General features: G+C 43.2%; 1 protein-coding gene across 1 annotated transcript in view; it reads left to right on the top strand.

The window, feature by feature from the left end:
* The first annotated feature begins 15,537 nt into the window (after positions 1-15,537).
* The window catches only part of shroom3 (shroom family member 3), a 245,988-nt gene continuing 241,860 nt past the window's right edge, over positions 15,538-19,665 (top strand). Inside the window, exon 1 of the mRNA XM_070871030.1 lies at positions 15,538-15,570. The gene's annotated coding sequence lies outside the window, so the exon portion shown is untranslated. The remainder of the gene's footprint in view (positions 15,571-19,665) is intronic.

Raw genomic sequence — 19,665 nt, 5'->3', positions numbered from 1 at the left:
GAAGATTAAAAAAATTGCAAGTAAAACAATTTGTCGAGGGAAGAGTCAAAAGCCACTCTTAACAGATGGATCTCTGACTTACAATATTGAACTTTCTATCTAAAATCAGGCTAGAATCCCACATTGGTCATAAGGCAGAGGAGAGAGTCCTTGGGTTCTGTAACAGTAGCAAAACATCATCTGCACCATAAGCATTTCTTGTACTCTGTACCCATATGGCATGAATATGGCTCTGTCCTTGTGGCAATTGGTAGGGATTCTATTGCCAATACAAAAGGGAAATGGGGCATCCTTAGTGTGTGCTCCTGCCCAACTCAAGAGGTAGCACTGTTCAATATAATTAAAGCTCAAGGAACTGCATGCAGAGTTCTTAATCCAACCAATTCAGGGTATAGGACAGTTATATCAACTTGACTCTTTTAAGCACTTTCTCTGGTTCCAGTAAGACAACCACAGGATATTTATTTTGTAAGCAATCTGATATGTCTGCAACCGTTCTTAAGGTTTCAGAAGAGTCATGACAATCTTAATGCATTGAGATCTTAAAAATTTACAGTTCAAACCAGTGCAGTGCAGCTCACATTGAAAAGATGTAAAATAATTCCACTGCCCAATGTGGCAGTAAGAATTAGGAGCAGGAATAGGCCATTCGGCCCCTCGAGCCTGCTCCGCCATTCAATAAGATCATGGCTGATCTTCTACCCTCAACTCCATTTTCCTACACTGTCCCCATATCCCTTGAGTCCCTTAATATTCAAAAATCTATCGATCTCTGTCTTGAATATACTCAAAGACTGAGCCTCTATAGCCCTCTGTGGTCGAGAATTTCAAAGATTCACCACCCACTGAGTGAAGAAGTTTCTCTTCATCTCAGTCCTAAATGGCTGACCCCTTATTCTGAGACTGTGACCCCTGGTTCTGGACTCCCCAGCCAGGGGAAACATCCTCCCTGCATTTATCCTGTCTAGCCCTGTAAGAATGCTGTATGTTTCAATAAGATCACCTCTCATTCTACTAAACTCTAGAGAATATAGGCCTAGTCTACTCAGTCTCTCCTCACAGGACAATCTCCCCCCCACCCCCCCACCCCCCCCATCCCAGGAATCAGTCTGGTGAACCTTTGTTGCACTCCCTCTATGGCAAGCATATCCTTCCTTGGGTAAGGAGACCAAAACTGTACATGATACTCCAGGTGCAGTCTCACTAGGGCCCTATATAATTGCAATAAGATGTCTTTACTCTTATATTCAAATCCTCTTGAAATAAAGGGCAACATACCATTTGCTTTTTTAATTGCTTGCTGTACCTGCATGTTAACTTTCAGTGATCCGTGTACAAGGACACCCAGGTCCCTCTGAACACCAACATTTCCCAATCTCTTGCCATTTAAAAAATACTCTGCTTTTCTATTTTTCCTACCAAAGTGGATAACTTCACATTTCTCCACATTATATTCCATTTGCCATTTCCTTGTCCACTTACTTAGCCTGTCTATATCCCCTTGAAGCCTCTTTGCATCCTCTTCACAACTTACATTCCCACTTAGCTTTGTATCATCAGCAAACTTGGATATATTACATTTGATCCCCTCATCCAAATCATTGATATGGATTGTGAGTAGCTGGGGCCAAAGCACCAATCCTTGCGGCACCACACAAGTTATAGCCTGTCAACCCGAAAATGACCTGTTTATTCCTACTCTCTGTTTTCTGTCCGTTAACCAATCCTCAATCCATGCTACTATATTACCCCCAATCCCATGAGCCTTAATTTTGTTTAATAACCTCTTGTGTGGCACCTTATCGAATACCTTCTGAAAATCCAAATACACCACATTCACTGGTTCCTCCTTATCTATTCTACTAGTTACAACCTTAAAAAGCTCTTAACAGATTTGTCAAACATGATTTCCCTTACATAAATCCGTGTTGTTTCTGTCCAATCCTATTATTATTTTCTAAGCGCCCTGTTACCTTGTCCTTAATAATAGATTCTAGCACTTTCCCTACGACTGATGTCAGGCTAACTGGTCTGTAGTTCCTCATTTTCTCTCTCCCTCCTTTCTTAAATAGCACGGTTACATTAGCTACCTTCCAATCTGCAGGAACCGTTCTAGAGTCTATGGAATTTTGGAAGATGACAACCAATGTATCCACTGTCTCTCTAGCCTCCTCTTTCAAAACCCTAGGATGTAAGCTAGGGGATTTATCAGCTTTCAGTCCCATTCATTTCTCCAGTACATTTTTTTTACTAATACTAATTTCTTTCAGTTGGTCACTCTCGCTACACCTTTGGTTCGCCACTATTTCTGGGAGGCTTTTTGTGTCTTCCGTGAAGACAGACAAAAAGTATTTGTTTAATTTCTCTGCCATTTTCTTATTCCCCATTATAATTTTTCCTGTCTGTCTGTAAGGGACCCACATTTACTTTCGCTAAACTTTTCCTTTTTATATATCTATAGAAGCTTTTACTGTCTGTTTTTATGTCTGTCGCTAGTTTACTCTCATTCTATTTTCCCTTTATGAGCTATCTGGCTTGCTCATCCTAGCGACGACGATTGTGGTGTGAGTACCATAGTTGGCCTCAGTGCCCTACGGCTAAGGACAGGTAGAATTAACCAGGTCATCTGCTCCTGATTGCTATCGAGGGATCCTCCCCCTCACCCCCTCCCCCCCCCTTATGGATGTCTGATGAGATCATGACTGGGGGCTAATCTGTGATAGCTCCCTGTTTGAATAACTTGTTTAACACTATCTAGCTTTAGTGACATAAAGAGTAGTCACTGGAGGAGATCTGGAATCATAGAAATCATGGAAATTTACAACAAGGAAGGAGGCCATTTCGGCCCATCGTGTCCGTGCCGACCAACAAACAGCTATCCAGCCTAATTCCACTTTCCAGCTCTTGGTCCGTAGCCGTGAAGGTTACAGCACTTAAGTGCATATCCAAGCACCCCTTAAATGTGGTGAGGGTTTCTGCCTCAGGCAATGAGTTCCAGACCCCACCACTCTCTGGGTGAAGAAAGTTCCCCTCATATCTCCTCTAAACCTCTTACCAATTACTTTAAATCGATGTTCCGTGGTTGTTGACCCCTCTGCCAAGGGAAATAGATCCTTCCTATCCACTCTATCTAGATAGACTGGAATGTAAGAAACCACACTGCAGCAGTAGTTAGCATCTCCAGGAGAGGTCTGAAGAAAATGTGAAAAAAAGATTAAGCATAAATAATTTAACGGTACCTCCTCTTGTTCCAATGATACCAGCTGCAGACTCTAACTATTATTCAACAGGGCAACAAATTGGTGTTCGACGTGCATCTAGGATGTACGCAAAATTCGTGCTGAGTCCTCATTGCGTGATTGTAGTCTAAAAAACTCAAGCTGATTGGCGTGGCACTGAAAAGCTGGACCAATATAGGGGGCAGTCAAATTGCAATTTATGATTGCCACAGGCTTTCTCCTCTACTTAAAAGGGAGGTTCATTGATGCTGCAACACCTTGTCAGGATTGTTGGCAGTACAACTGCCCCAACAGCAAACCAAACACAAGGTAGAAGATATCTGTTGGAACCATGGCAGACTGGAGAAGGAGGGAGAGACCCCGTAGGTTTTCGGATGATGCTCTGGAGGCATTGGTGTTCATGTTTGAGAGAAGGCGGGTGTCCTGTACCCGCCAACTGGGAGGAGGCCCTCGCCACAAGTCTGCCGTATTATGTGGAGGAAGGTGGCACACCACGTCACGGGCAGCACTGTGGTCCCCAGGATCTGCACCCAGTGCAGGAAGAAGTTTAACAACATCACATGGGTGGTCAGGGTGAATGAAGGCTTTAACAAATGCTACATGCCACCATCTGTACCACAAGCTTCATACACTGCTCAATGTACCACAACCCCAACACTCACCCACCAACAATCTCAACCTCTCAGCACTCACATCTCACACCTTGCACACAACAACAAAATACGCAACTCTGGCAGGCACATCATCTAAATACATTGCACCACGCTCACTGACACACATCCCTTGCTCTTGCAGGCTAATGTCGCTCACAATTGCCAGGAGCATGAACGGACAGGTGGGTGCCAAGCCAAAATTGAAAAACTGAGCCAGCTGGAGACACGAGTGTTGGAGATCATTGGGCACCAGGTCATCGGCACTGTGGTAACCGACGACGTTGACCCCCGAGGGAACAACAACGCTATGTTCATTCCCAATCCTTCTCACATCCCACTTCCCCTCAGCCCATAATCTTTTCTCACCTTCAAGCTACTCATGCTGCATTTCTGCCTTCTTGCCCCCTCCCTTCACCATAATCTGACTTGTGCCTTTCTACTTTCAGATAATCAGCAAGCACCCAAGCAGCCTGTCCCCGAGGGCACTACAGAGAGCAAAGGGGGGCGAAGAGGAGGAGGAGGAGGAAGAAGATACCACATCACTTAATCTGTCACTCGCAGACACCAGCTCAGTAACTTGCACTACGCGTCCTTTAGAGGCTAGTGTAGTAGCGGGATCTGTACATGGTGAGGCACCAGACACGAGTGGGCTGCACCAAGGCTGGGGGAAAGGGTAGCTCGGGGGCCAGCTCCCCTGAAGGTGAGTGCTGCTGCGCAGGACTCAGACGAGGACCTCGATGGCGAGGCCTTCAAAAGAATGTACACAGAAATGATAGGTGCAATGGCAAGGCTGACAGAGAGCCTCTTAGCAATGTCAAGGAGCATGGAGAGGAGTATGTCACCAACGTTGCATGGGCTCTGCACAGAGCATGGAGCGCAGGATTTCCAATTTGGAAATGACGGTACACTTCCAGAGAGACCAAGGCAATCCAGGCATGATGGCACGCATGATGAGTGATGTCGCAGCTTCCATTGCAGCACAGGCGGAAGCGGCCCAACGTCTCAGTGCTGCAGCTTAAGCTCAGACTGCTGACGTGCAGTTTCTGCTTGGTGGCATCCAAGCTCTGACTGCTCTCATGTAGTCGACTGCGGCTTTCGCGGTGTTGCGGCAGGTCAGCAGCCTGTGCTCCAATAGATTACTAGAAATGCTGAGGTGCCGACCCGGGGGGGGGGGGGGGGGGCTGTAGTGGGTCAGTGGAGCAGGAATCTGCTGTCCTCTCTAAGGATGGCAGCATTCCTACACCCACCAGTGCCACTCCGCCATTGCCCTTATCGCTGCCTGTCAGCCAGCCTGCCTAGACTGTTGCCACCCATGCCGAAATGGTGAAGTCTACAGCCGGGCCTTCTCAGATCAGAACAGGTCGAGGTCGTCCTGCAAAGCCATCTGCAGTCTCCCCCACTGAAAGTCAGCAGCCTTCCATCAGTCATGCTGCAGCCAGTGGGGGAGTACTTCGTAGGACTACTAAATCAGGAAAGGGCACATGAAAGTCAGACACTAAGGGATTGCAGAAGGGTGATTAGTTAATAGTATTCATGTAAGTTTGTGTCAGATTATTATAGATACATTTATTAACTCTGTTTGAAATCTTTTGTGGTGTCTCACATTTCAGCTTTTTGCCCAGGAGGACGCTGTGATATTCCGTGAGACAGGGATCATATGATGGGGATGTAGTGAGCTACAGGGTTCTAGGGTTTCATCCATGCGAATCGGAGTCTGATGTGCTGGTCATGGACAGCCCATCCAGAAGGCCAATTGTCTGGCTGCTTCTTCCTGTTCTTCCTCCTCATCCGGTCCTGCAATCCCTGCAGCAGATCACCACAAAATGCGACCCCAGTTAAGCTGAGTACTGGAGGGCTCCTCCTGAGTGGTCAAGGCAGCAGAACTGTTGTTTCAGTAGGCTGATGGTCTGCCCAGTGATTTTCCTGGTGGCAGCATGGCCCTCATTATGAGTGCTGGGCACGTGTTAGGGTTGTCATGAGCCATGTGGAGAGCGGATAGCTCTTGTCTCCGAGCAGCCACCCGCAAGCTTGATGAGGTGGCTGGAAGATTTCTGACACACCTGACTGACGCAGGATGAAGGCATCGTGGTTGCTGCCAGGATAGCGGGCGTTGACAGTGAGGATTTGCTGTGTATGGTCGCACACCAACTGCACATTAAGTGAGAGGTAACCTTTGCGGTTACAGAAGATCTCAGGATTGGTATACAGTGCCCGCAAAACCATGTGGCTGAGCCTTGCACCATGGGGAAGCCTGCTATTCTGGAAAAACCACATGCAAGCTGACCCTGTTTCTCTCCGGTGATTGGGAAGCTAATTTAGTTCATTCTCCTGCTTAGAGAGCTTCAGTGATCTTCCTGATGCAGCGATGGATAGCAAACTGTGAGATGTTCGCTATGCCTCCTGCTGCAGACTGGAAGGAACCGCTGGCAAAGAAATTGAGGGCCATGGTGACCTTGACTGCCACAGGGAGCGCTGTGGTCGCCCTGGTCTGAGGCTGGAGGTCTGGTTGCAGGACTTGGCAGAGTTCTGTGACCACCTCCTAAGACACTGCTTCTCGCTTAATTGAAGGTAGGAGAAGAGTTGTTGGAAGACTCTAGGAGGGTAAGGCCTCCTGTTGAGAGTCCTGATGTACCTCCTCCTCCCTCTGCGCACATGTTCCTGTCCTTCGCGCTCCTTCTGCCGTAGATCCTGGAGGGCAAGGTCGACTGCCAGTACAGCCCCCATGACTTTTAGCAAATGTTGTAGGTTGAAGCATTTCAAAAATAATGATTGAGCTTTGTACTTGTCAGAACACTCCATTATAACCAGCTAACCTTGAAATGACTAAGAAAACTTTTGCAGTTGCAGGAAGTAGAACACAGTGACTCAAACTGCAAAACCCTGTCAGATGTGAGTGATTGATGATGATCCCTTTAAATAGCTTCACTGGAGTCAGCTTCCTGCTGCTGCATGCCAGCTCTACCTGTTGTTGCTTTCTCCAGTTAATAATGGTAGTGGCCAAAATGAAGTTGGGAGATCAGGCATCAAGTGAGTGTTGCACATGTACTGACATCATAATCTCCATGATTGCGATGTCCCAGTGAGCGGGTTTTGCGGCAGCGCTACTGGCAACTCGGATATGATGTGCGTCGCTGGAACCGCCATCAGCTGTGTACCACACGAATTTCTTCCCCTATGTTTCATTGGTTAGAGGTATTGGGGAGTGGCACTACTGTCAACATTAACGTAATTTTCCACCTGTTGGTGGTATCGAAAATGCGTTGCTGCCAAATTTGTAATTTCTTCCTTTCTCTGATCATTGACATGAGGAAGCTGCTTCCAGGGATCTGAGAAAGATGTGTGGGGGGAGAGGGGGCAAATTTAACAAAGAAACAGCTCACAAGTATGCAGTGGAGGGGGAAATTGCATCCTGGACAAAAGAACATTTAGCATCAGGAAAATGGTGGGACTTAATTTCACTATTGCCATAAAATGAAATCCATTGTTATTCAATGTTACTTCCAATACTTGAAAAGTTTGGGATGAATTCCATGAGATTCCACTCCTTTAACTCATCCTCATGTGGAAAGGAGCTGTTCTGTTTTTGCCCAGTTAGTCTTCGGGAAATGACTTAATGACTTGCAAGTGCAAGGATTTCTCATGAAATTTGATATTTAAGATGTCATCATTATTGCAGGGTTTTTGTACAAAACGATTACTCTGATGAAAGTTAAGATAGCTCTCTGTCATGTTTGTTTTAGGTGTCAAGTTCAGCGACTTGAGAACTTAATTTTTCTTGATGGATCTATGTACCAAATTCAATAATTAGGCAGGCGCTCATGTGTCATATTGCCTGGCAATGATGCTGAAGAAAGTAACTTGTTCCCTTTATGTAAATAAAACTCTGACAAAATGTAATTTTATATTCTGCTCTACTTTAACAAAATATAATGATGCTTCCTTGCATGCCCCACATATATATGTACAGTGTTGTTTCTGTCTTTTATATAAATCTTTGTGTTCGTAGAGTATGTCATTGATTCCAGATTTCTAGGTAGTGCCTCTATTTGTAATAATGTTATAGGAATATAATACATCAGGCCCATTGTCACGCCATTCCAGAGCAACAAAACTATAAAAAAAAGTTTCAAAACTATTAAGTCCTTCAAATACTGTAATCTTATTACACATAGATAGAGACATGTGTGTTTTCTTGTATATAATAATATTCCAGTTTTTTTAAGGTATTTTATATGTTTTTCCCATTTTCCATGTTCTGGGTCATCATGCACCATATCCGACAGTACAGGCAGGCCTCGCAATCTGTGCCAAGTTTCTGACAAGGCAGCTGTTGAGGTAACCAATAAAAAGTACACAAAAGGATGATGTGTCTTCCGCTCACGCTCTCTCTCCTCTCCTCTCTCTCTCTCTCTCTTTCTTTCTGTGTGTGTGTGTGTCTCTCTCTCTCTCTCTCTCTCTCTGTCTCTCTTCAGGTCTCTCTCCCTTTCTTTCTCTCTCTCTGGTGAAATATTTGGACTTTCCGCTTCCTGCTCATGTTCTGGAGATGAGAGGGTTGACTTATGAGAATAGGTTGAGTATACACATTGGAGTTCAGAAAAATGAGAGGTGATCTTATTGAAACATATAAGATAATGCGGGGGCTCGAAAAGGTGGATGCAGAGAGGATATTTCCACTCATAGGGGAAACTAAAATGAGGGGACATAGTTTTAGAATAAGGGGCTGCCCATTTAAAACTGAGATGAGGAGAAATTTCTTCTCTGAAGGTTGTAAATCTATGGAATTCTTTTCCCCAGAGAGCTGTGGGAGCTGGGTCATTGAATATATTTAAGACGGAGATAGACAGATTTTTGAGCGATAAGGGAGTAAAGGATTATGGGGAGTGGGCAGGGAAGTGGAGCTGAGTCCATGATCAGATCAGTCACGATCTTATTTGTTATGTCCATAATTTACTTATGAATGACTCCACGAAGCAATGTGTTGTACTCAAACTGTAGTGACCATGATCCTTTATTCCAAACTCCAGAGTGAGGCACAAACATGGTGTGCAGCCTTTTATACTGGGCCCTGCCACCAGGGCAGGAAACCCCTGGTCTCCACCAGTTGCACCCTCTAGTGGTGCCAGCATGTATACACACAGTGTAAACCTTATTGACAGTACATCAGGTAAACAAGTCTCCATCTTATGCAATCACACAGTGACTACACAGAGAGTACATCCATAGTCTGCATACACAACGTTATTGAATGGCGGATCAGGCTCGAGGGGCCAAATGGCCTACTCCTGCTCGTATTTCTTATGTTCTTATGCTCAACGGCATGTCTGAGTTTCAACACTGCAGCATATCTTGAAGAATAGGTACAGGGATCTGAAAATATAAAGATCCCTGTCAAGCACTGGGGGTGGGGGGGGAGGGCGGTGGGGAAGATGCTTTTTGGAGGAGGGAAATATATGCTGCCAAATTCTTGTTTCTTTCTTAAGTGAATGCTTTGAAACTATACATTTTGATAAACTGAAGTGCTAAAGCTACTGTGCATTTATAGGGCTCAATTTTCCCCAAAGCTTTTTTTTTGCCTACTTGAAGAGTTACGCCTGGTTTTTTTGGGCCCATGTACGCCAAAAAAAATGTTTTAAGTTTCTTCATTTTGGCGTGGCCTAACCTGTCCTTTAGTTTTGGAGATGGAGTCTTGATCTGCGCCAAAAAGATCGTGCTGCCATGGTAACCAGGGACACAATGCGGGCTGAGGCTGCAAAGTGAAACATACAACCAGCTCGCAACACATTAAAACACATTGCATCAATTGAAAAACACATTGAAATATATTGCAGCAACTTACCTCCAGTGCCCCCAGCCGAAGGGCTTGCAGGTCCGATCTGGTCCCGAATGGCCTCCCCGGTCCGCCACCCGAATTGATCCCCTAGTCTCTGTCTCTCTGTCTGTCTCTCTCTGTCTCTCTCTCTCTCTCGCTCTCTGTCTCTCTCTCTCCGGGCATCTGCTGCACTTTTCTGCACCGATTTCCTTACCTGCGCCGATTTCTTTAACTCTCCAGAAGATTTTTCTGCAGAGGCTACATACACTGGCGTAAGCAGAACTGGAGTAACTCTCAGCTGGCCAAACTTGCCTAAATGGCCAGAATTGGCGCAGGTGGCAGGTTACGCCCCCTTTGGCTGAAAAAAAAACTAACCTAAAAAAATCGTAACTAACTGAGTTACGCTGGTGCAAATTGATTGGAGAAGCTGTGTTTTTTTAACAGGCCAAAAAAAGCAGCCTGCGCCAAAAAAATGGCACAAATCACTGGGGAAAATTGAGCCCATAATCTTGAAATTCATCAGCCACATTGTAGTCATTGGGAATTATTAGAGGGAATGTTTTCTTTAAAGACTGTAATTTCTAAAAAGAAACAAATGATAATATAACTGGATTCATGAATTGCGAGTAAATTAGTATGCAGTAAACTTCAGCAGTTCCTTTTATCAACGTCACAAGGCCTTAAATACTTTTTTGTGTGTGAGCAAGATATAATTTTCTCATTTCTTTATGGTGTATTATCAAGATCATAATAAACACTGTAGGGGCCGAAATTCATCAACTCACCGCCCACTGCCGCCGACACTCCTGGTGAAGATCTGCCCAGTGCCACTTTGGAGGTGGACTGGAACGGGCGGGAGGAGAGAGTCGCCGGGGACTGCCCGCTGACATCAGCGGACGGCTAAGTGCTGCAACTGGCCTCCCACCCACCGAGCAGGCGGGACTTAGCGGCAGAACAGAGGTGGACCGCTGGCTGGAGGCCGGCCTGTCCCCGACGGTAAGTCTAAAGAACCTGAAAAAAAGGAAAGTAAACAATTTTTTTCAAAAAATTCCACAGCGACTTACCTGGATGGGGTCCCTTGAAGGTCTTCCGATAGTTTTTTTTATTTTTTACTGTTGCTATTTTTTTTCAGGTCTTTGACCCTCCATGGGTCCGACTCCATCCTCGGCAGCACTTAGGCGGCAAGTGCCTCTGCTGCCGAGAATAGGACCTCCCGCCCGCTGCCGCCCAGATTGGCAGCCCACGTTGTCCATTTGCCGCCCGCCGACCTTCGGGGGACCTCAGCATTGAATATCCCACCCAAAGCACCGTCCGGTACATCGGTGGCACTTTGGGCCGGCGGAGGCCTTGATGAAAATCGGCCCTTATGAGACCATTTTGAATAAAACAAAATGTTCAACTTCCTCAAAACTAATGATTTAATAATTTGCACCAGAAAGTATAATGACCATCCATATGTCATGGTTTTAAATACGCAGTATTTCGTACTAACGCAAAAACTCTTTGTTGCACATACTGTTCAGAATCTGCAAAATTGTGCTTTTACTGTTCTGTGTTGCTCAGTGAAGTTCTAAATGCAAGATATAATTTTCTCATTTTTTAATGATATATTATATAGTAGGTGACCAATGAGTAGACTTTATATCTACAACACAAGGACCTTGCTCACACCTGGTCCTTCTTTTGATAGTCACCTGAAAGATAAAATCTATATAATAACCTGTGCAATTACTGCGTCCTTCTGTACCTGCTATTTATCTCTAGAAATATTCTAGATGTGTCCTTTGATGGAAGTAAAGCTGACAGACTCTGAGGGGAGAAGGCGTTCTTCAATTTCACTCCCAGATCAGGAAGCAAGTTTTGACACAGGAATCCCATTCAACAGTAGGGAACACCTGATGAAAGCAGAGGTGCTTTCTCAAAGGGCCCAGGTAGCAATGAATAGATGGGATTGTTCCAGGAAGCCCTGACGTAATTATACTCAGATCGCTGCTGACAATGAAATCTGCTGATGAGTTTAAAAATCATATTAATGGGAGTGTTGGTGGGAAGAGGAGGGAAAAAATGAAAAGTTTTTTGTGCTCATTGTAATGTGCTGCTTGAATGTGTCTGTACTGCAGAAGATTTCTCTCAGTCCAGTAACCAAGGGCCCAAATTTCCCCAGGAATTGCTCCGTTTTTTTTGGAGTAACTTGATTTTTCTGGAGTATCTTTTTAGTTGCAATTCTGGCCATTTAATTTGCGCCAGTGTAAGTGAGTTAGTTAGGTTTTTTTTAAGTTTAGTTTTTTTTTCAAAAGGGGGCATTACCAGCCACTTACGCCTGTTTTGGCCGTTTAAACAAGTTTAGCCAGCTAAAAGTTACTCCAAACTAACTTAGTTCAGTGTAAGAGGGCACTTTTGTACGTTCAGAAAAACCTTGCGACGACTTAAGAAATCAGTGCAGGTAGCCAGAGATAGGGGGGGAAGGGGACCTTGCAAAGCACTAAGCACCTTCACAACAACATTAAAGAAGCATGAATACATTTAAAGCACCAAGCACTAAGCAAAGCAATACATTTGCACCAAGCACTAAAAGTAATAAGCAATTAATTAACAAATAAAAAATAGAAGGAACCCTGCACCTAAAGCACCAAGACCAAAGTAATAAGCCATCAATCAATCAGTAAATAACAATTAAAAAATAGAAGTCCTACCTTAGGGAATACAGCGGGCCGCCGATGAGGGAGCCCATTCGGCCAGGACTAGGGACAGCGTGCTTCGGGCCCCTCCTACACAGCCTGCAGCGCGCACTCACAGATTCGGCCTGCCAGGAGCTACTGCACATGCACGCATTCTAGCGCACATGTGCAGAGGTCCCGGCGCTGAAATCAGTGCCGGGACCTGGCTCCATCTCCAATTCACTGAGCCACGCTACACCATGACCGAGGAGAGGGTGGAGAGCAACCGGAATCGGGATGAAGATTTTCGGCGTGCTTGGAGCTGGACAAAAGCTGTGCACCTTGGGTAAGGGCACCAGAAAAAGGGGTTGGGGAAATTTGAGCCCCAAAGGACTGTGCCAAATGTCTTTCTGCTCTAAAATATAGAAGGAAAAACTAGCTTCATATATGATCATGCATTTAAATTAAAGGATTTATCCTAGTCCATGTTAAAAAAGTGGCCCAAAAAATGGTTAGTTGCTCACAATTAATTGACTACCCATTAAATATGTATAACTTATTGACTAGTAAAATTGAGCTACTACACATTCCTCCTAATATAATGTCAGTTCTATGCCAAAGACAAATTAAGTTACTGTGGAAACTGAAATACATTTTGTAGAACTTTGTATACAAGCTTGATTTTCTCCTTCATAGTCGCAAGCAGACATTCAGGAGTAACCATATGTAATTTTTGCTGTGTATTTTTCACACCATTAATGAGGTGATATTAAATTTATGTATGATCATCAAATTCTTGAGCCACAACTGGTATAATGTGGATAGATAATGGAGTTATATAATCAGTAGCTAAGAGTTTATCCCTCATTTGATTTACTTGAAAGAAATTCCGTTTTTGATCTGCACGTTTCCATCTAGTACATTATATCCTAGGGGAATGCCATGCTATGTGTGCTAATACAGCATACACTGTCTTTTGAAGGCAGCTAAAAGGATTCACTCATCCCAAAAGACTGTCTTTTGCAATATCTGTTTTAGGCCTATCCTGTTTATAATACTTATGCAAATATTACATTATCTTTGCGTAGAATACAATTTTTTATGAAGTTAACATTGCCAGTAAGTAGCTAATGTAGGATAATTTTTCATCCATTTTAAAACAACTGGTGTTTGAATGTGTTTGCAGAAGTTATTCTGCTGGATTATTTTATTGCCCTTTTGTACATCCATTGATGAGAAAGTGTTTTAAAACTCCCTTGCCTATGTCAGTATGTAGGATTTTCAGAATATTTTGTTTTACTTGGAGCAGGGGATTAGAATGTCTCAAGAAAGATTCTTCATGATATGAGAACTGAATAGTTCTGAACTCTCATGTTGGGCTTTTCTCACTTTTCCGGGAGTGGTCTCTTTGGCGCTGATTACAATGGATGATACCTCAGTAGAGCCCAGTGATTTATTTTTGAGAGGCTTTAAGTCAAAATAATTGCATCTGAAGGGTTCCTGCATGAAGCCCATTCATCATCTGTATCCCCTGTAAAGTAACAGGGTCAGATTCCAATCCAAATTAAGTTGTACAGATACTTACTTCCTAATATTGTTTGGAATATGATTTTCTTCCTTCCAGTTGTGAGCTGCTTTATTTTCTCAGTTTCCACAAAGTCATTGTGAAGCTGTGCAAGGTTCCTGTGGCCCAATAGCTCTGAGGCTAGAGATTTGCTGTACGGGTGAATGAAGATTTCACATGGCTGATTTATGGATGCCTTATGACTAGACCGGACCCCAGCCCTACAATTTTCACAAGTCAGTGCTGTTCTAGTAGATTAATGAAGTTTAAGTTTCTCTGGGTAGGACAAAAGTCTCCTTTTTTGCCCCTCTTCTACTGAAAATGGTAGATGAAGCAAGCATGAAGTTCCACTGGCATTGGCATCTTCTTATCCCTTGGTCAAATACTCTTTCATTGTGTGTAAGTCTCAACAATTCATGTCACAAGAATGTTTGACTGTGAGGTGCATCAAAGCCATGCCCAATCTTGCTCTCATCCAACTTCCACACACGTACACCTGTGGCCATTGGATAGCATTCAGGAGTGGGAACCTTGACTGGTTTTACTCTTGCTAGCCCAGAGACGCTGCGGCTAATTATAGTGACCCCCCCCCCCACCAAAGCCTCAGCTATCCAAACTTTTTTTAAACAAAATATAGTATAATTTATTTCATCACATACCATGGAACTGTTTGCTAAATAGGCTTTTCCACTCTCCAGTGATCCTGAAGAGTATAAGTTGCTGCGTGGCATTTAGAGTAGAATCATGCAGCACAGAAGGAGGCCATTTGGCCCCTCATATGTATCCAATTCCCTTTTGAAAATTGCCATTGAATCTGCTCCCTTCTCCCTTTCAGGCAATGCATTCGAGGTCATAACATTTGAAGTATAGTTTATGGTATGTGAAGTATAGTTTGTAGTTATGTGCGATTTTTTACTAGGAAAAGCAATGACTGAAAGAAAATTGTTTGAGCAGAGAAGTGACTGCTGGTCATGAGATATGACTGCTGGTTTAGACTTCAGAATCTTTGCAGGGTAATTGCTAAACATTGCTCGTGTCTGTGGTAATCACTGAATTACTCCCATAGCATCACCCTTATTCACATGTGCCAGCAGAGAAAGGAAAAGGTATTGCTTATAAATTCACATGGGGGAAAGAGGGGAGGAGTTTTACAGCTGGGAAAAAGAAAGTTTAAAAAAAAACTCATATCTTTAATAAGTCTAAAGCTGTGATTTAAATGAAACTTTTTCCTTAAACAGCCTGAAGCCATGACTGTAATTATTTTTTTTTGGCAATGTACGGGTACTTTGCTAAGTTGCCTGGATATATCAGGTGTTATTTTCTTTCACACAGAAACTGGCAATCGGTGTATGAGTACACTCTGTGACTTCATAGTTTCAGGTCCAGTTGGTTGTGATTGGTTTGTAGGAGGAAAGAAATTTGAGCCACCTTCCTGCTTGTCTGATCGACACTTCCTTTACTGAAAGGTGCTCTCATTGAGATCACCTGAGCGTTGCTTGTCTTAAGGAAGCCTTTCTTGTGTTAAAACATAGTTTTACTGCAGGTTCTTTAACTCCCTTGTTGGTTAATCATTGCTTGGAATGGCTGGCTGACATGGAAGAAGTATAAATCTCTGTGTTTATCCACTGACTCGTGTGCCATGCCTGAGGTATGTACTCAACTGAGCTTTAATTATTTCTGTAACAAAATTGTCAGGAGGTTTACTGAGTTCATTCTGGTAGCCCTTTTGATGAAAAGATCTGGACTGACCAGTTCTCTGTTTAGTAATAGGTTTAGTCTGATGGATTTAAATCAATTCACTATTTTATTTTATCTTGCAAGTACCCTCCAGCTTCTTCACACGTTTATATAAATTGCTTTCTCTGTGAGCAATCTACTACGCATGGCATTTATTTGCATTCTCTGAAATGACAGTCACTTTTTTATTATGTAATTGTCTTCTATTTGCCTGGTTGCTCCTCACCATTTGCAGATGGAAAGGAAGTTCAGGCAATCACGTACAGACTTCTGCTGAAGGCACTTAAGTGTTCTGTTAGCGTGATTGATGTTTCATACCCTCTTAAGTCGGGCTTTGCGTTTACCTTACTCAAAAAGTCAGAAACTCGAAGACAATTCTTCTTACCCCATCATCAGAGGCAGTCCCTCGAAACGAGAATGACTTGCTTCCACGCCAAAAAAAAAGATGAGTTACCACGACAACAGCAAAAACAATCCTTTTTGCCTGAGTCTGTTTAACTATGAAAGTGGTTTTAACTGAGCTTCCACTTAAGTCAAATTTTTTAGCCAATTTTCTCCTCTTGTCTCCTTGCTGTGTGATCTTCACCCAGCTGGCCTGTGAATGTTGACAGTGAGTGTAGGTAGATTATTCAAATTTGGTGAGGAGGGAACATAACAACTAAGCCCAATCCTGATGCCGACAATTGTGCATTTCTAGCAGAGGTCATTGGGTGGTATCCAAAATGGGAAGTCCAGGCTGTATTATTATGTTGGTTAGCTTGGTGCAGACTGGGAATTAAACCTGGGACTTTCCTGGTCTACATAACTAAGCTGCTAACTGATTAAACTCATTGAGTCATCAGAAGAGCCAGCTATCACATTTGAAAATGCCAATAGTTTGAGATTCCTGTTAACTGCTTCTAAGTGTGAAGAATAAATTATTACAGGTATGTTTTGAAACCCTTGTGATGTTAGTTATGAAGCTGCGATTTTTTTCTACTTAATCATAGAATCATACAGCACAAGAGGTCATTTGGCCCATTGTGCCTGTGCTGGCTCTTTGAAAGAGCTAAACAATTACTCCCATAGCCCTGCAATTTCCTTTTCAAGTATTTGTCCCACTCCCTTTTGAAAGTTATTATTGAATATGCTTCTACCACCCTTTCAGACAGTGCATTCCAGATCATAACAACTCACAATGTAAAAGAATTCTTCTCATCTCCCCCCTGGTTCTTTAGCCAATTATCTTAAATCTGTGTCCTCTGCTTAGTGGCCCTCCTGCCAGTGGAAACAGTTTCTCCCTCTCTACTCCTCTGGTCTCAAAACATAACTGAAGTCCCTCATCCTTGGTATCATGCTGGTCCCTCACCCCTGGTACCAATCTAGTAAATCTCCTCTGCACCCTCTCCAGGGCCTTAACATCCTTCCTTAAAGTGTGGTACCCAGAATTGGACGCAATACTGCAGCTGAGGCCTAATCAGTGATGTATAAAGGATTAGCATAACTTCTTTGCTTGAGATTGATGTAGTTTGACAATTTGCTCCCCCTTCCCCCACCCCTGCCCCCCCCCCAAAAAAAGCGTGACGTGTTTCGACACTGGGCTGATGTGCCGTTTTAATCCAGCACAAAAAGAAGCTGCCGATCACTTAACATTGGAAGCTTTGATTGTGTTTTAAGTGAGCAGACAGGTATTTATTTATTTAATTTTTTCAACCTAATGTGTCAGTGTATGGGCTCCATTGGATGAGATGGGTTGATTTATTCTCTCTTGTAACTCTTTTCACACACCAGACGACATTGGCAGACATTACAGCCACAGAAACGGAATAAAAATAGCATGAAATAAATGATGGGGTGTAATTTTTAAAATATTCGTTCATGAGATGTGGGCGTCGCAGGTAAAGCCAGCATTTATTGCCCATCCTTAATTGCCCTTGAGAAGGTGGTGGTAAGTCGACTTCTTGAACCGCTGCAGTCCATGTGGTAAAGGTACTGCTGCAGTGCTGTTACGGAGTTTGATCCAGTGACAATGAAGGAATGGCAATATTGGGCAAGAGAGGTTGGTTAGCAGTCACTAACAATCATCACATTGTTAAAAGGGTATTTACGCTGATAGTTACTAGACTTTTTAAAAAAGAGGACTTGCATTTATATAGTGCCTTTCACAACCTCAGGACGTCCCAAAGCACTCTACAGTCCTGTTCTCCATTTAAATAACAATTTCTTACCTAATATCTTTTTCACAACCAAAGAAATGGAGTTACAGAACTGCAACTCAATTTTATTATAATTTCAGTACTAAAAAAAAATGCAGGTTCATTAATGTTGAGAATTTGCAGTTAAATGTGTGAATTCAACTTTGTTTTTAAGGATGATCTGCGAGATGGGAATAAAGTGCCAGGTATTAAAATAGCTTCAGTTCATCAGCACATAAAATCCTTATGGAGCTGCTCTTGTGTAGCAGCTATTGTGTATATCTCTAATGTTTTTGATATATATATATATATATAATGCACCAAAATGGCAGGCCAACAAACGGCGCCAGCTGTTAGTTAAAATTATCCTTGCCTGCTTAATGTTGGCGATATTTTGCGCAACAGGTTTCTGAATGTGCGAGATGGAAACGGCGCGGTGCTCAAGGCATCTGCGATTTGAGTGAACAGGACAAGCAACTGTGTATCTGCTTAACCAATCAGACTGAAGGATTGTGATATGAATAGTGCAAGGTCTGAACAAGGAAATGTATGTTAGAGTGGTGAATTCAATGTCAAATCAGGTACCAAAAGGGAAATAAAGCAAGAGAAACAAAAACTGGATTAAGAGAGAGAAAAAAAGTGACAGAAAGAAAAAGTAAATTAAAGTAATTTTAGCTATGGGAATTGTGGGCCTCCAGCTTACACTGGACATTAATCAGGAACGGTAGCGACTGAATAGGAGAGTGTCCCATAGAGGTCGTAAGTTTCTATTTGCATTGCTACCCTGGGATGACTTATGACACTGTAAAAGAGGCCTGTGTTTCATAAAATACAGGATGGAGGCTGGTTGTTCAAAAAATAATTTCGCAGTATTCGCAGAGGATATGCATGCATAACTAAGGTTCACTGATTTTTAGAGCATGTGGGTTTGAGTGTAGGAAAAGCCAGGCATTTTCTTCTTTATTTTTGAGGGTTCGTTTTTGATCCAGAGAAGGTAAATGGCCTTAGCATCTTTGTTGTGCCACACATACCTATTTCTTCACAAGTTCAGGTGTGATAGTGACAAAAATTGGTTTTAGAAAACTCATTAATATTTGTTCAGTGCCAAGAAATGGTGCTTAACACCTCCAGATGCAGTAATGGAGATAATGACACAGATTTTGCTGGAGCAAGGCATCTTGCAGCATGCCCCATTAGACTTACAATTGCATGTTTTAAGTTTTTAAATATTTTGGAGGTGCGAGCTGATAACGGCGCAGCGAAGGCAACAAGGCATCTGGGAACTTCGTGGACAACATTGTACTTCCTTAACCAATGAGATTAAAGGATTGAGAAACAGAGGAAGGACTGAGAAGGAAGATGAATTAGAGTGGGTGAATTCAATGTCAAATCAGGTATAGAAAGTGAAATAGAAAGGGAGAGAAAGATTGGATTAAGAGAGAGACAAAAAAAGAAACAGCAAGGAAAAGTAAGAAAAAAATTGTAATTTTTAAAATCTCCGGTCACTTCCCTCTATGGACTCTTGCCGCTCCTTTTCCTCTCCTGCTGTGCCTGCCTGCACTGCAGTCAGCGACCTGGCTTCGCAGCCGTCGCCCTCCTGCAGCAGCACGCGCTGCTCCCTGCAGTGGTGTGCCGCCGCACACTGCTCCCTCCAATGGTCCAGCCTACATCACACTGCTAAAAGGGTAGTATGCTGATAGTTAATAGGCTTAAAAAAGGACTAGCATTTTATATAGTGCCTTTCACAAATTCAGGACGTCCCAAAGCACTTTACAGTCAATAGAAACATAGAAAGTAGGTGCAGGAATAGGCCATTCGGCCCTTCGAGCCTG

This window comes from Pristiophorus japonicus, chromosome 2 (assembly GCF_044704955.1).
Source record: "Pristiophorus japonicus isolate sPriJap1 chromosome 2, sPriJap1.hap1, whole genome shotgun sequence".
In the NCBI taxonomy this organism is placed as follows: domain Eukaryota; kingdom Metazoa; phylum Chordata; class Chondrichthyes; family Pristiophoridae; genus Pristiophorus; species Pristiophorus japonicus.
The sequence above is the reverse complement of the archived record's forward strand: the minus strand, read 5'-3'. Positions and strand labels throughout refer to the sequence as shown.